Source organism: Periplaneta americana, chromosome 2, assembly GCF_040183065.1.
Source record: "Periplaneta americana isolate PAMFEO1 chromosome 2, P.americana_PAMFEO1_priV1, whole genome shotgun sequence".
NCBI lineage: Eukaryota > Metazoa > Arthropoda > Insecta > Blattodea > Blattidae > Periplaneta > Periplaneta americana.
In genome coordinates, this window is record NC_091118.1 from 116013769 (window position 1) to 116030977 (window position 17209).

The 17209-nt window shown below is 36.5% G+C and overlaps 1 protein-coding gene across 5 annotated transcripts in view; it reads right to left on the bottom strand.

The window, feature by feature from the left end:
• The window catches only part of LOC138694529 (beta-1,3-galactosyltransferase 5-like), a 270652-nt gene that overhangs the window by 39596 nt on the left and 213847 nt on the right, over nucleotides 1-17209 (bottom strand). The gene's annotated exons all lie outside the window — the stretch shown is intronic.

Consider the following 17209-nt stretch of genomic DNA (forward strand, 5'->3'; position numbering starts at 1 on the left):
ATTTTGTAGAAACAGTACACCAGCATAGACTTTACTCTGGTTAAATGAGGTGTCAGCTAGCCATGTTTAAGTAATCTGTGATTATGAATGGTGCACACAAATTACATTTTAACCACTGTTACTGTTTAACCGTCGTTTCATAATCTACGATTACTGCGTTTTTAACCGATGTTGATACACTTCGCCATAAGTGTGTGGACTCGTCCCGACGGGTCCAACCTTCGTAAAGCCATGCCAAACGAAATAAGACACTCAACTCTTGCACAGACTGTGGTCTGCGAGATACAAAGTCGATAGTTTGTAAACCCCTGTTCGAGCTCCTTGAACCAACGCGCTGACGTGCGAGAATCGTTTCGCTGTTGTTTACAATTCGTCAACCTGTTGAATCTGCAGAACAAATAGACCGGCTGCAACCCAGTCGCGTGAGCACCTCACACAAGCCTGAAACAAGTCACTACTGTATCTCACACATGCATCCATCCACACCCACTCAGCCAAACAGTTTTATGCATTCAGTCATCTATTCCCTTATGCATACAAACACCCACTCTGGCTGGCTCGCTAGTTCTTCGAGGCACGGACTTGAGAAGGATTCATGCTCTTACACTCATATTGGCCCTACTGCAAGACCTATACGCAATGACTATTACAGTTCGACAAGCGGCCTGGGTGGCATTCGTAAACTCGATGTCGACAGGAGGGCATTCCTGTCTCAGTCCTAACCGAGTCACGTTCCCAAACGAGTATTAAAAAAATACGTGATAAAGAAAAAAACTTCAGGTCCCGGAATCCCAAGCCCCTGGGTACTATATCAACGTCAGAAATTCGTATTTACATTCAAGACTTCACTCCAGAAAAATGTTAACTGTTGCAGATGAAAGATGAAATGAGGGGAAGGTGGAGAATGTTGGTGGAATGAAAGAGGGAAACGAGAGTACTCCGAGAAAATCCCTCTGCAACGTCTGTTTTGTCCACAATTGAAGGGTTCAGATCCAAAGTGGACCAAGCGCCATTTACTAAAACCGTAGAAAACAATGGTTAAAATGAAGTATTACTATAAAGGCCCATTCACAATGAAAATTAAACATAACCGTAACATAAACACAGAAGTTTGCGCCCAGGCTACCAAATGGGATCATTCACAATGATTCACATAAGCATTAACATAAACATTACCGTAAGACGTTAACATGAAAGTTTGCAAACTCCAAACTTTCATGCTTATGCTTACGTGATTTGCAAACAGAACACAATCGTGTTGAAGTATATGGCAGAATATGAGGAAATGGCGTCGTTGTTATGTTTCCATGGTTACCAAGTATGTTTGTTGTTATGTTTATGTTCCCATCGTGAATGATGGTATGACATCTTGATTTTACTGTAACGTTTATATTCTTAAGTTAACGTTTACGTTATGTTTAATTTTCATTGTGAATGAGCCTTAATTCAATGGAAACATATAGCAAGTAATATAAAGTATACATAGGCCTATTAAAACTAAATGATATGTCAATTTTCATTAAAATATGGTATTCACTTAACTCTAACCGTCCACACCTGTGGAGTAAATGTTAGTGCGTCTGGCCGCGAAACCAACCAGGTGGACCGGGATCGATTCCCGGTCGGGGCAAGTTACCTGTTGAGGTTTTTTCCGGGATTTTTCCTCAACCCAATATGAGCAAACGTTGGGTAATTTTCGGTGCTGGACCCCGGATTCATTTCACCGGCATTATCATCTTTATATCATTCAGATGCTAAGTAACCTAAGCTGTTGACAATGCGTCGTAAAATAACCTACTAAAAATAACTTTAACCCTTGCTTTCTTCGGTTTAATAAATGGCGCTTGGCCCACTATGGCACTGAACCCTTCAATTATCAGGACCAGGCCAAAGATCGAACCAGGACTGCCTGGATGGGAAAACAGTGTGCTAGTACTAAACCATAGGTGCGGACAATTACCCACCCAACACTTCACTCACCAGGACTTTCACTCATTTACTTACTGAGCAAATCATTCATTCACCCATCATCACCGTTCATTCATAAACTCATTGTATCACTCACCCACTCAAGTGATCTGAAAGATAACCAACTACTACAGTATATCATTTCAACACTTGTCATGCTGTTTCAGCTTACTGGAGAGAAAAATTATGGTGGTTTAATTAAAGCCGAAAGTAATTACGGCGATCAGTCAGTGAATAACCTACTGTAAATGTTTCTCTTCAAAGGAGCAAGTGTTCGATTCTCCACAGATATGAGTAGAGCTAGGACATTCCCTTTTTGCCTATTTTATTCCTGTGCACATAAATTGTTGTTTTGTTGTTGTTTAGTAAGTTATTTTACGACGCTTTATCAACATCTTAGGTTATTTTGCGTCTGAATAAGATGAAGGTGATAATGCCGGTGAAATGAGTCCAGGGTCCAGCACCGAAAGTTACCCAGCATTTGCTCATATTGGGTTGAGGGAAAACCCCGGAAAAAACCTCAACCAGGCAACTTGTCCCAACCGGGAATCGAACCCGGGCCACCTGGTTTCGCGGGCAGACACGCTAACCGTTACTCCACAGGTGTGGACTTATTGTTTAATCAACTGTTCGAAGACAGGTTTGAATCTCATAAGACATCACTCATGAAGCAACTAAGCTAGAAGATATGGAGTAGGGTGGCTAATTCCTTTCCCCCTCCATTTCATACATCGCTGACTAGTTACATATTACACTAATGAGGCTTCAGATGTATACAAGCAATAATTGTTCTTCCTCTGTTCAAATGGAATGTAGGATACTGCCTAAAATAGAGCACGTACTGTAAATTAGGGAACGTAATCCACAGTTCAAGTTAGGTCATTTAAAAGTGCCTGTTTTATACTACATACAGTTGTCTATACATACATACATACATAGGCCTACATACATACATACATACATACATACATACATACATACATACATACATATTGTACATACATGCCCCTGGTAGAGGGGAAGAAAGGCCTGATGATCTTATCTCTACCAGGTTAAATAAATAAATAAACATGCCTACTGTACATACATACAATACATGCATACTGCACATACATGCATATTGTACATACTTGCATACTATACATACATACATACATACATACATACATACATACATACATACATACATACATACATACATACATACATACATACATACATACATACATACATACATACAAGTACATACATACACGAGTTCTGACAAACGGCAGGTCTAATAGTCTATTTTAGGTATAGCACCCTATCAGCAATATTTCTTTTTTAAATGTTGTGTGTTACATAGCCTATTTTACACTTCAGAATTCTCTCTTCATTATAATTTTCAAAATTAAAATAAATAATCAAATACTGTTGTTATCTCTAGCATTCCACTATTGCGGCATCAATCATGCGCTCGTAACGAAACAGCCTCTCAAATAATGTATCGAGATAAACATTATACAATAATTATATTATATTAGGATGGCCCGATGACCGGTTGACGGCTTTCTTCTCGGTCCTGTACTGTTAGTAGAAGCACATTGTTATTTTCAATCTGCTTAACGGTTTGGTATGCTAATAGTCTCTATGATGCTAAAAGGAAAACTTTCAAGAAGTATGTTAATGAATGAGTGGATTAGTGGAGACCAAAGTTCCTCGAAGGAATGGAAGATTTTACTGTCAGTACTACGAAAAAGAAGTAAGTTGTACCGTACCCTATGTCTATGTTCTTGTATTTCTGATAATTTTTCATATATGAAATGTGCATTATTATAATTATGAAGGCAGCGAATTTTATTAAGAGTTTTTCTCTCGACATTACTACAAAATCTAGTTTTTTAATTCTTTCTCGTTTTCAGATTAAAAACTGAACTGTACATTTTATGATTTTACTTCAGGAATTAATTCAAATTTAACAAGAAAACTGAACCCTTTATTTGTTACGTGGTTTGTATTAAGGAAATCAGTTTAATAATTTGTTTGTTTGTTTCTTTGTCTGTCTGTCTGTCTGTCTGTCTGTCTGCCTGTTTGTTTGTTTGTTTGTTTATTTATTTATTTATCTATCAAGAATTAGATTAGTATCTGGACCCATATATTGGCCTTTTTATTCACAGTTCAAATGTAGAAAAATAGGTCTACCATTCTAAAATGTAATACAGAAAAGTAGTAAATTATGTTTACGATTTATATATCAATTACAGGTCTATAGATTTTCTCAGTTTCGTGCCTATTTTGAAAGTTTTACTGCATTTTTTCCAGCCTATTTTTAATGTTAATGCCTACTTATCCGAATTCTACTTATGCTACCTGTGGCGGCTAAGAGGTATATTTTCTAAGAGGACATTGTTTCCCCATCACAACTAAATAATCTCTACACCTTCAATAAGGAAGTAAAATATTTATTTATATTTTTGCTGTTTGTTTGTTGTCCGTTCGCTTTCTCTTTTTTTGCGCAAATCTTGACGGATTTTGTCTACATTCAGTTTTATTACAAAATTATTTCCTCGCGAAGTGTGCATAAAAATGAAAAACCAAAACACCGATAAAACAAGAGATGCTTTGCTGGAAACCTCTTTGAAGTAAATAGTGGGTTAACTTTAATAATAGGCATTGCCAGAACAAAGATACATATTACTTTTTATATAAAAACACTCTAGCACCGCTAGAAAGAGTACGTTATATACTCGCGCCCAGGGGGCATTCCACATAATGTTAAGACATTTTATTAAATAACAGAGTATAAAAAAGACACATATCACAATAATTACACTCATGTAATATCTGTTGCCAGACAAATCATTAAAAAATCAATCAAATTTAAGAAGCCGGGTTTTTTTTTATCGGCTTGCTCAAGGTTTTTGTTAATCTTAAACTAGAGCATATTATACATATTTTATAATTGACTATCTAATGGTCTTATTTATATTGATCAAGGATATTTATACGTAGGCCTATAGGCGTATAGAAGTACAAAAGACATGGACTCGAATCATATTACTGGAATGTTGGGAAAAGTACCATGGAGTGAAACAGAGAGCTTCATTGAGCCCATTTCTTTTAATCTTTTTATGGATGGAATTATTAAATATGAAACATAAGCCTGGCTACAAAATTAGAAATAAAGTATGACTTCAAGTAAATATCCTACCATAGACGATGCAGCGCCAGTGGCTCAAATGCTAGCCGCGTTGGTCTTCCATCCAAGCGGCCCAGATTCGACCCCCGGCCAAGTATTCCAGTTATGGAATTTGTGGTGGACAAAGCAAACGTTGCAGAGAATTTTTCTCGGGCTACTTCCGTTTCCCTCTACCATTCGACCAACATTCTCTACATCCCCTTCATTTTATCTATTATGCTCAATAGTGAAAATAGGCTGAGGTGCGGGTTTCCGAGCCCCTGGGGCTTGTCAGGCCACTCATTTATGGATGGGACTGTCAGGGACTGAGGCAGGATAGCTCACCTATAAGCATCAAATTCACGAATGTCACCAGACCAATTGTCGGACAATATTGCATATATAGGGCTCACAATGGACCAAAACACGCTTAAGCATAAGGACCCGTCCAGGGGCCCAGCCCTCGTAAAGCCAAGCCAAGCGAGCATAACTGATTTTAAAATAGTAAGCGTAATAAAGAGCGTATACAACGTTATTTGTCTGATATGAATGCCACAGTCAATGTTACAAAAGAGGAAATGAAGATATAATTCTATGTAAGTAAGTAGCGAACTTCTATTGAATATATATTTTTTTTTTCATTGTCAGTCTTAACCTCACCTGTTATAGGTTTTACATGCCAGTGCCTATAGGTCAGGCGACGATTCTATGGACACACAGACTGGAAATTTACACGTTTGTGGGCCTACCCTAACCTATGGTCAGCAGTGTCTCCACTGAGACACACAACACAGGGCAGAACATTAACAAGGATGCCTGAGGCGGGATTCGAACCCAAGAACCTCCGCCCAAGGGAGAACGTGCCTTAGACCGCATCACCTATTGAGTTTTTAAATTTTTTTTCAGCATGTGGCACACTAAAGGTGTAATTTAAATTCCCGTGGAACACTCATATAATCTAAAGCTGTGGTTCCAAACCAGGGTGCAATTTTAAGAGTTTTGAGGGAGAATTAGGACTACAAAATATGAATAAATGAGCTAAATGTATACACATTAATACCTAGAAGTACTATATAAAATAAAATACTTTCAATTTTATACGCATTATTTTTTTAGTAAACATAGAGGGGAATGATAGTATGGTGAATGATCAAAGGGTGCATGGGGCAAAAATGGTTGAGAATAGAAACGAAACACATATTATTCACAAATAGAACTAACACGCTTTTTTGTATCTTTATTTCAATATTATGGTATAAATATAAAATTTAACGATAGAATATTATTACAATGTAATATTCGTGTGACATGATATTATGCATGTTTTCTGAATTTGTTATTTAGAAAATATGAAAACATACAATATTATTACATGTTTTGTAAAAGTATTTAAATTACCATTTTTTTCATAAAGGTAAGTAAAATACGGTATTTTTAACGTTGGTACTATAATCTAACTTTACAGATCTGGCAACCGCCTGCGCGTCATTCTCTTCTCTGCCACTCGCACACCTACAGTGTTTACTGAAAGCTGACTTGTTCCGCGTTCGCTCTTGTGCACTCACTTTTTTACTACTTTTTCACTTTTACTTTCATAATTTGTGCTACGACAAGCTTTACAATTTTAATTTTCTCGCAGCACACTAGGTTGAAAATGCCTGTTATAGAGGATTAAATAGCCAGAGGTGTTAAATGAGTTAATTACTTTTTAAATAGTGCATGTTAGCAACATTTTACATTGAATGTGACAACTCCAAACTTCACATATTTTTATTACTATACGCACATAAAAGAGAAAAACTGAGAGGAAAAATGTCAGTTTATGGCATTTGTTAATTACTTGTAATATTTATTTCCTTTTTTTCTTTCTTATTCTGCTTTGCCTCACCTTTTTCGACTTCCACACCACTGCAGGTAGGGGAGGGTGATTCACTGGATCGATCACTAGATATCTCACAAATGCGGACTCCCTAGTCATGGGTTCGGCATGACGCAGGGAAACCGCTGAGACATCACAGGGCAATCCAAAGACAACTGACAACACTCAGTCCCGAGGACAGACGATAGAGACGATAGTAGCCCTAACAATGGTGAGACAGAGACGAGATGGATATTATATATATGGTAATTATTAGAGATCGGATTCTTATGTAATTACATATTGTATTCCTTTACTTGTAGACTACTGAAAATGACAAATGTCGGCGATTTGTGATTCTGATATGGTTATAGTTGAGTTTCATTTTACACATTTTACATATTCTTAGTAATATTACATATTTTACATATTATGTAAAGAATGTAACATTTTTATACATATCTAGGCAATTATTGAGTTTTTAATTTTTTTACTAAATTCTTTTTATTTTTTAGAGTAAATTATTGATTTTTTTTTTTTTCATATATACTTGGACATATGTCTTAACGTCCCTGTCCCATTACTACGATTGGAGGGCCGCTTTTTGTTGTCACTATAGTACACGATGCTGGTAAAGAGGGAGGGCCCGGAACTGACGTCGTTATGTTTTGTTTACAACTATAGAAAATACTTCAATTCCTAAAGCTGGCTTAAGACAATAGTTCTTTTATAAATAAAAAAACAAGCATAAAACTAGGGATTCCAACTCTTTGTCTGTAAACATAATAGTTCGGAGTGCCTCAACTTTATACATTTGTCCTTATGCTTTCTCAGAATCTGGAATGGTCAGGTGCGCCGGTCATTTAACTATGTTACAAATTGAAAGTAGGCTACTAATAATAATATGAGAATCGCGAACAAATGTGCAATTACGAGAAGGGTGTCACTGTTCACTAGAGTAAAGTAGGCTATTAGCGAGGGGTTTTGGTCGGGTGTCAGGCAAATCAAAATACCATTGTGTGTGTCACAGAGAAATATTTTTCTAGGAAATCTTAAGGCACAAGAAAAGAGGGAAGCATAAATTGTGGCAGAGACAAGTTGTATTTGCAAACTATACAATGAGGTGGAAATGGCAAGTCACTTTCCAGGCTATATCCTCCCACTTCAACTGACCAGTTAAATTGTGACGACATTTTAGTGAATTTAATGCATTAATAAACAGTGATTTTAAATTACATATTTTATTAATACTACATATTTAATTACGTATTTCCCCGATATTTACTACATTTTTATGTACATATTTCGCACTTTCATATTACATAAAAATCCGGGGCCTAGTAATTATTACGTCCCAATAGTAAACAATACAGCCCTAAAGGTACGGACAAAGGTGTTTCATAAAAATCCAAGTTGCAAGAAAAACACACGCAACTCAGTGTTTTAGGGTATTACAAGAAGCCTGTGAGAGAGAAGTCCTACCATATTAAACTATTGCAAGTTGGGTGGAAGCGAGACATTCGCTTTGAAAAAACAGTTGACACTCGAAGAGCTTTAGATTGATCAGTGTGAGAGATCCACAAATGCCGCTGCAGATGGAGTGCGCCGTCTTCCAAGAGTTTGGCAATATATTGTTGACATGGCCGGAGACTATATTTGAAGTATGTAATGTCAAAAGTAACCTAAATAAATTTAATGTGAAAGAGTAACCATGTTGCCATTACTTTTCGAATGCTCTAGTATATTGGTAGATTGAAGATAGACCATGCTGACAATTTATTCTGTTATCCAACCGCAACACGGTAACAGAGTGCAGCATCACATTGTGTTGTACTAAAGACCTATGCCATCAATTCTGCGCAGAGTGTCAGCTACAAGGGTCGATATTCATCCCACACTGGAACGGCCACTCGACCGCTGCGTTGTCTGCTGGGTAATAGAGATAGGAAAAGTTGTTATTTTCTCGTAACAGTTCCAACTGTTCCAGTTCCATGAAAATACTAGGTTCCAAATAACAGTCCCAAAATAACAGTACCACCATATATTATGTAGCCTACGCCGAAGTTCGCTCCACAGTACCGGATCGAATCCCTCCTCCAGTGTTTTTCCCTTTGTGGCCTGACTCCATGTTGTTACCATAGGATCATTCTGTAGGCTCAGAAATTAATTTTTATATTATATATTTAATGTGGAAACTGTACCAAAATAAAATACACCAGGAAAGAACGAAACTCCTCCAGAGTCAAGTCCCTAAATTCAGTTCTGTTATTCTGTGAAGCGTGTGACAGAATTTATTTTTGTTAAAACCCTTTAGTCAAAGTAGTTTATGCAAACATTCGGGTAATAAAGGCAAAAGTATAAGTCGAGGGCCACGAGAAAGTCCAGAAGTCATACTGACAGTATTGACACCACTATGCAATACGCCAGTTCAGGATTAAAAGTTGGTATTGATTTTGTCCCTGAAAATTGTTAAAAGTAGCCAGATCTAGTGACAAAGTCGCTAAATTGATAACACTACAGCAACGGTTGTCATAATGTAGTTCCATACATGGCCGACTTGATCTTCATCTTTGAAAGCGAAGGGAGCATCAAGTCGGCCGTGTTCCATAACATCGAGTATATTGTAACATGTAACAGCAAGTATTTTGTATAACAGGTACAGTACTACTTGTATGCACTGTGACAGCAATGGTTTGGAACAGGCCGTTACGTTATTTTATAGTCATGACTCATAATGTAGTTCCATAACATCGAGTATTTTTTGTAACAGCAAGTTATTTTTTGTAACAGCAAGTATTTTTTGTAACAGGAGTATTTAATGTAACAGTGGAAGAGCCACGTACTACTAGTACGTAATGTAACAGTGGTATTTAGGAACATGTAGGACGCTGAATGATCACAGACTTCCCTGTATGCCATGTGATGCAGTACGATGTCGTAATGAGTTGAGATGTGAATTCCTGGAAATGAAATCTTTTCTAATGCTAAATTGAATTCGTAGATCAGGTTTGTTCGAAGTAGGAAATGTAATGTAATTTTAAATTATTTGTAAATTGGTCACAAAATCGAAATGGATCCCAGTGGTAAATAAAACCTAACCTATTCTTCCTCTTCTACTTAGCTGAAGGTCACAGTAGTGTTCAATTTCTCAAAAAAAAAAAAAAAAAAAAAAAAAAAAGGCAAATTCATATTAATAATGTACCGTCATGAAGAATAATAATCTCATAGTAATGAAATATGAAAATTTACCGTTGTATTTTTTTTTAACAAAAGAACTTCAATAATAGTCATGTTTCAACAGATTTTAGTTTAATTTCAAGAATTGGTAATGAAACTAAAACTGCAAAATATTTGGAAATAAAACATAACCTATATATTTTCATCTCCCTTGATAAAATTCACAATGTAGTTACTATAATACAGGCATTATGTTATTTGATAGAATCTTATACTTAATTAACATCAGTTCCAAGATAATGTGTACATTATTTAAAGACTATCTTCGTATCTTTACTATTCATCTTTTACTTTAGTTTCCAACATTTTTTTTTCAGTACGACGAAAGGATTCCCAATTCTGCTTTCAAACAGTGGCGCCAACTTATATGGGCTCTTGGAATCCGAGCCCACCCAATAATTTATCGTGTTGTGAGATTTATTTAACTTAAGGCTCGTCAAATGTTTGAGCCAATCCACTGTTTTTCAAAAGTTGGCGTCACTGCTTTCAATAGTACCAAACATGTTCCGTTCTGTGGAACAGGCGTTGTCATAATATAGTTCCAAAGTGAAATGAGTATTTGTAACCGCATACTAGCTCAGAGCAACACTGTTATTTTGGAACATAATGTTCCAAGGTGCTGTTACTTTTTGGAACAGTTCCAAACAAGGAACGGTTCCAAAATAACTGTTACGTTATTTTTTCCCCACCTCTACTGGGTAATATCTTTTGAATTATCTAGGTCGCTGTACGTGCACTGATCTTGTGCTGTTCCTCGCAAACATATCCTCATCACTGAATATGATTTCTTGCCAAAATGCGACATGGTCTACGCGTTGGTTTTCAGTCAAAATTTCCTTTATGGTAGCTTTTTCAGCATAATTCCCAGAAGACTGAGTCTACTGCGATCCAGGAAATCTCGTGTCAGCATTAAGCATTCTCCAAGTGAGGAATGAAAAGCGCCTCGCTGTCTTCATCAACAAAGCATCCTGTTCGGGTGCTGATGGGTTCGGTCTCCTGTTGCCAGGTAGGTTTGCGAGTGATACATCCTCTCTCTTGACACAGCGCTCATCACCTTGACGTAGCGTCGTCCTACTTGGAACCCCACAGCATGCCACTGTTTGAGTCGAACTAAATCCTTTCTCGATCAACACAATACTTTGGCTTTGACGTTTACACATATCGCTATCAAACTGCAACAATAGCGAGTACCGAATTGGACTTATGTATATGCTTGCACATTGGAAGAGGAGAAGCATAATAGCTATAACAATAAATATTACACGAAGTGGTGAACAACTGGAAAATGGGTCACAGTTCTGCCATCTATCCGCAGCATGCGGAACCCGAATTACGCAAGTGAAGTGGGTGGGCATTGGATACACACACACACACACACATAAATATTAAACACAAACTGAAGGATTACCAATGGGTTCACCTATATCAAGCATATTAGCTGAAATCTTCATTCATAATGTAGAACAAACACACATACTAAACACTGACAACAACAAACACGCAGAGGAAATAATGTACTGGCATCGATATGTAGATGACATAATAGTCTATATAATGGAAACAAAAGACAAATAGAAAACCTACATCAACAACTCAGCAAAATACATCCCAAATTAAAGTATACAATAGAAACAGAACATAACCAAGCTATAAAGTTCTTAGACATGACCATAACCAAAACAAATAACAGACACGAATTCAAAATATACAGGAAACCCACTAAAACCACAACACATATACACAATTCATCAAATCATCCCATAAACATAAACATGCAGCTTTCCGTACGATGACACACAGATTAATTAATATACCATTGAACAATGACAACTACACTGAAGAACTAAACACAATAAAATATATAGCACAAGACAATGGATATATGTAACCCTAACATGATAGACACACTAATAAAAAAGGCAAAACAAAAACAGAACAAACCAACACAAACACCACATGTGAATAAATACATAACAATGGTTAAATACCAGTTCTATCAGGGTTTTTGATCCAAGCAGAGACCAGAAAATCCCAATTAGCCTTTGCCCCCCCTCGTAATTATTAGTATTTTTAAGCACAAGTGTAAACTGTAACATGATCTGAGATTAAAACTTTCAAAATGTATTCCTGACATTAAAAACCTGATGTCATCGAAACAAGGCAATGCTTCTCATTAAGAAAACATTTCGTAATTCCTAAACGTTATAAATTTAATTATGAAAGTCTTTAATTTATGGTAGGCCTACATCTCTACTACATTTGTTCAGCCACCGGCGTAGCTCTGTCGGCACTTCCCTGTCGATCCGGAGTTGCGTTCGGGCGCGGATTCGATTCCCGCTTGGGCTGACTACCTGGTTGGGTTTTTTCCGAGGTTTTCCCCAATCATAAGGCAAATGTCAGGTAATCTATGGCGAATCCTCGGCCTCATCTCGCCAAATATAATTTCGCTATTATCAATTCCATCGACGCTAAATAACCAAATTAAAAAAAAAACTACATTTGTTCTGATAGGAGTTACCTGAATCTCAGTACACTGAATTAGTATTACTCGGATAAAGAATTTGAGAACCCCTGCATTAAAGGAATGTCAGCATGAAAAGAAAAGTCAACGCAAAGTAAAAAAGAAAAAAAAAACAGAGTAAAGGCAAACTTAACTTCTAGAATAGATGTCAACCAGGTTTCGATTAAATTTTAGAGTAGCGTGCTTTATATTTGTGACAGTTATGAAATCTCACTGTAACGATAACTTCTAAACGCGATGTTACAACTTTAATTGAACTATTACTACAGTGAAGCCAATGTAATGGAAAATGTTTTGTCACAATAAGTCAAACAGTCCACGTTAAACCTGGAACACATGAGTCATGACAAAGATAAGTTAGCCATGATTATTAAAACACAAATTCATAAAGTTAATAAAATTAATCCAAAATAAATAATATCACAACTATAAGTAGTAATTTATGGTAAAAAAAATGAAGTATGATTTTATTCAATAGTGGAATGTTTAGCGCCCAAAGCGTACCTGAGCGAACAATTTTCACGAGAGAAAAAAATCAATTTACTCTCGCGCTGCATACAACATTTTATGCTTTACTGGTATCTAAACCAGAGTGCACAAAAAATTAATTTGAAATTACAGGCCAATTGATGGGTTCAGAGCCATAGTGCGCCAAGCGCCATATATTAAAAATGTAAAAAAAAAAAACAAGGGTTAAAATTAAGTGATTATCATAATTCAATTAAACATATAGCAAGTAATATAAAGTATGCACATTAAAACTAAGTGATATGTCAATATTCATTAAACTATGGTATTCACTTAACTTCAATCCTTGCTTTCTCCGTTTTTAATAAATGGCGTTTCGCCCACTATGGCTCTGAACCCTTCAATTCTTGGTAATGTGTTGATTGTACTGTGTGAATTGTATTGTTGGTGATATGTTGATTGCAAGAAGCGTGATTAAAATTTGCGTAGCTCAGGCGACAGCGCGGTTGCTTATTTATTCGAGCTGTACACGGGCGTGGGTTTGATTCCCGCTTGGTTGATTAGTTGGTTGGATTTTTTTACGAGGTTTTCCCAACTGTAAGGTAATCACATGGCGAAACCTCGGCCTTATATCGCCAAATACTAGCTCGCTATCACCACTTCCATCGACGTTAAATAACTAGGCCTAGTAGTTGATACAATGTTGTGAAATGACCAAATAAAAAAATTGAAGCTTTCAATTCATTGAAAAGGATGACGAAAAAAGATATAGATAACTTAGATAGTTGATCTTTATGCTTGCAGGTCAATACGTCTAAAGACTAGTCTATAGGTCTAAGAGAGAAAAGTCTAAAAACCACGTAAGTCTAACGAAAAGGAGGTCCAAAGCAATGAGGTCTAACGCACCAGCATGTTTAAATGTAAGTTAAGGAGGTGTAACAGCTATATTTCCAAAACAGAATTATATCAATATGTAACATTTTGCAAGCAACAATAGATTCCATAGGAAGAGAAACTCAGTGGATGGATGGCACTGTAAATTTCGAAGAATGGTAGTGACGAATCATGCCGGAATCTATTCGAAAATTTTTAGATAACGTGAGGAAAGATTGAAAAGACAAAGAAACTCCGATACAGCTGTTACTGGCAGACAATGTATGAACCTTTGTAATTTCCAATTCCCGGACACTACTGTCTGGAGAAATGAATTTTATGAAATATCTTGCATTTCTGTAATACTAGAAATGGAAATATTGACTTAAAGCTAAGGCAGATAAATTTTCACACAATTCGAATCTCCCAAATAACATACTTTCAGTACGAACTTAGGTCTCTGCAGCAATCTCTCTCTTTATTAGTAAATGTTTTAAAAAAACGCCATCTGGTTTTTTTGAATAGTAAAATTCATAAACAGAAATACAAGTCGTTCATAACTGGAGCTTTCAAACTTATTTTTATGCATATTGTATGTTCCATTAGTCACCATTTTAAAATTGTAATATATTTGTTGTTGCTTTGCGTGGGTTGGAGGAGCAATGGTTTAGGGAGTAAATAGTAACAAAACTATACATCTCTGAGAACAGTTAACTTTACACTCAATTTCTACGTACTTTTACAATACAAATACCAACAGTCAGCGTTTTTTCAGACTTTTTCAACATGTGGCACACATGAGGAGTAATTTAAAGTTCCGCGGCACACTCATATAATCTAAACCAGTGGTTCCCAATCAGAGAGGAATTTTGAGAGCTTTAAGAGGGAATGTATTTACCGAATGGCGACTTATGCCTTATTCGCTGAATGTTAACTCGTGGACTCACTTAATTTTATTTTAATTTTCTCGCGGCACATCAGCGGATCATTTGGGGCACACCGGTTGAAAATGGCTGGTGTAGACCATTGCTACAATTACTCCAAATAGAAAATAGACCCTGTTCAGTGAAAGCATTGCTCACAGACATCGCTAAAAATAAACTGAAACACTTAGGGGCGGCTCCTCTTTAAGGGCCATTGGGGCCCGGCCTCGGTCCCCATTTAGAGGACGTAAATTACAATATAGTGCAGTATATTTCATATTAAAGTCATCTTTCTTAATGAGTTTCCAATACAAAAAAGAAATATTATGCATTGACGCAGTTCTGCGAGAGAATGGACTGACTGGGCCCGTGAGAGTCCACCCTGTATGTAGTTCATTTTAGCACTAACGATTGGACTGTAACACACTAGCAGTTCTTCCCTGTCCTTTTCCCCACCACCCTCCTAGTTTTCTAGCGCTACTTGGGGCTAGTCCTTCTGTTCAATTCTGTATGTAGTTTGTGTTAAAATTGAAGTTCTATAATACATTAAGTGCAATGTAAAGTGCGGATGAGTGTATGTACAGCGTTTAATGTGGATAAGTACGTTTACAAAAGTGTGTATAGCATTACACCATTAAGTAAAAGTATTATAAAGTATGCAAAAGTGTTTAAAAGAATGAAGACAATAGACAGTTTCATTCAAACTCCGTTCTCGCGGTTAATATTAGAAGATAAATATTGACAATTAAAGCTCTCGGACCTTTTCAGCCTAAAAATATTTACATAAAAATTAATTTTTGGTCCTACAGAATTTGTCTGTTATGTTAACAATGGTTACTGAAGGAGAAAAAATCGCTCCGGCGCCGGGGATCGAACCCGGGTTCTTTGTTCTACGGACCTTTTATTTAAGTTATTTTAAACAGTTGTATAATACTACGTAGACGTCCAATTCCTAAAAGAAAATATTTTCAAAACAGGGCTATGACAGCCCAGCAGAAGCGGGTGAGGAAAATCGGGATGTGACGTAACCAAAAGGGCGCACAGTATCTGTACGAAAATATGATTAAGTAATGAATGCTCTTTTTTCACTAGAAAATACGACCATATTTATGGAACGTACTATACTCAGTCACTCAGTAGGCTTACTGTTTATTGTGACCATATGACGACTTTGCATATGCGGCCTTGTTTCTGTGCAGAAGATGGGTGGAAGTTCACTAGTAGAAGAGGTGGGAGTGAAGTACATTAAAAAACCCAGGTACAATAAAAATTGAAGTAAAAATAAAATGATGTCCCTGTAATTGTAGAATTTTTAAATATTTGCGTTTGTAATTTTGTGTGTCTTTTTTTTTTTTAATTCTTTATGCTATGCTATAGCAATAAACTGTGCTATCAATAAACAGTGCTTCAAAAACTGAATTCAAAGGCTAGTATATAATTACATCATTAGAATTGAAAAATAACTATTTTAAATATTTTGATTTTCTTACCCTATAAGAGTATACGGTAATACTGAATTTTCGGTTTGGGGGTGATCTTTTTCAGAAACTCAACCAAATTAATACATTTTTCATTACTTACTTAGGCCTACTGGCTTTTAAGGAACCCGGAGCTTCATTGCCGCCCTCACATAAGCCCGCCATTGGTCCCTATCCTGAGCAAGATTAATCCAGTCTCTATCATCATATCCCACCTCCCTCAAACCCATTTTAATATTATCTTCCCATCTACGTCTCGGCCTCCCCAAAGGTCTTTTTCCCTCAGCCCTCCCAACTATCACTCTATATGTATTTCTGGATTCACCCATACGTGCTACATGCCCTGCCCATCTCAAACGTCTGGATTTAATGTTCCTAATTATGTCAGGTGAAGAATAAAATGCGTGCAGTTCTGTGTTATGTAACTTTCTCCATTCTCCTGTAACTTCATCCCTCTTAGCCCTTAACCTATGTTCCTCTCTCAAAGTGAGAGTCCAAGTTTCAACCATAAAGAACAACCGGTAATATAACTGTTTTATAAATTCTAACTTTCAGATTTTTTGACAACAGACTGGATGATAAAAGCTGCTCAACCGAACAATAACAGGCATTTCCCATACTTAAACTTTTTCATTACCTATGAGAAAGGTTAATCGATTTATGATACAGGAATATGGGGTTACAAAAAAAAAGTCATAACCCTAATATACACTATCTTGCACTTGT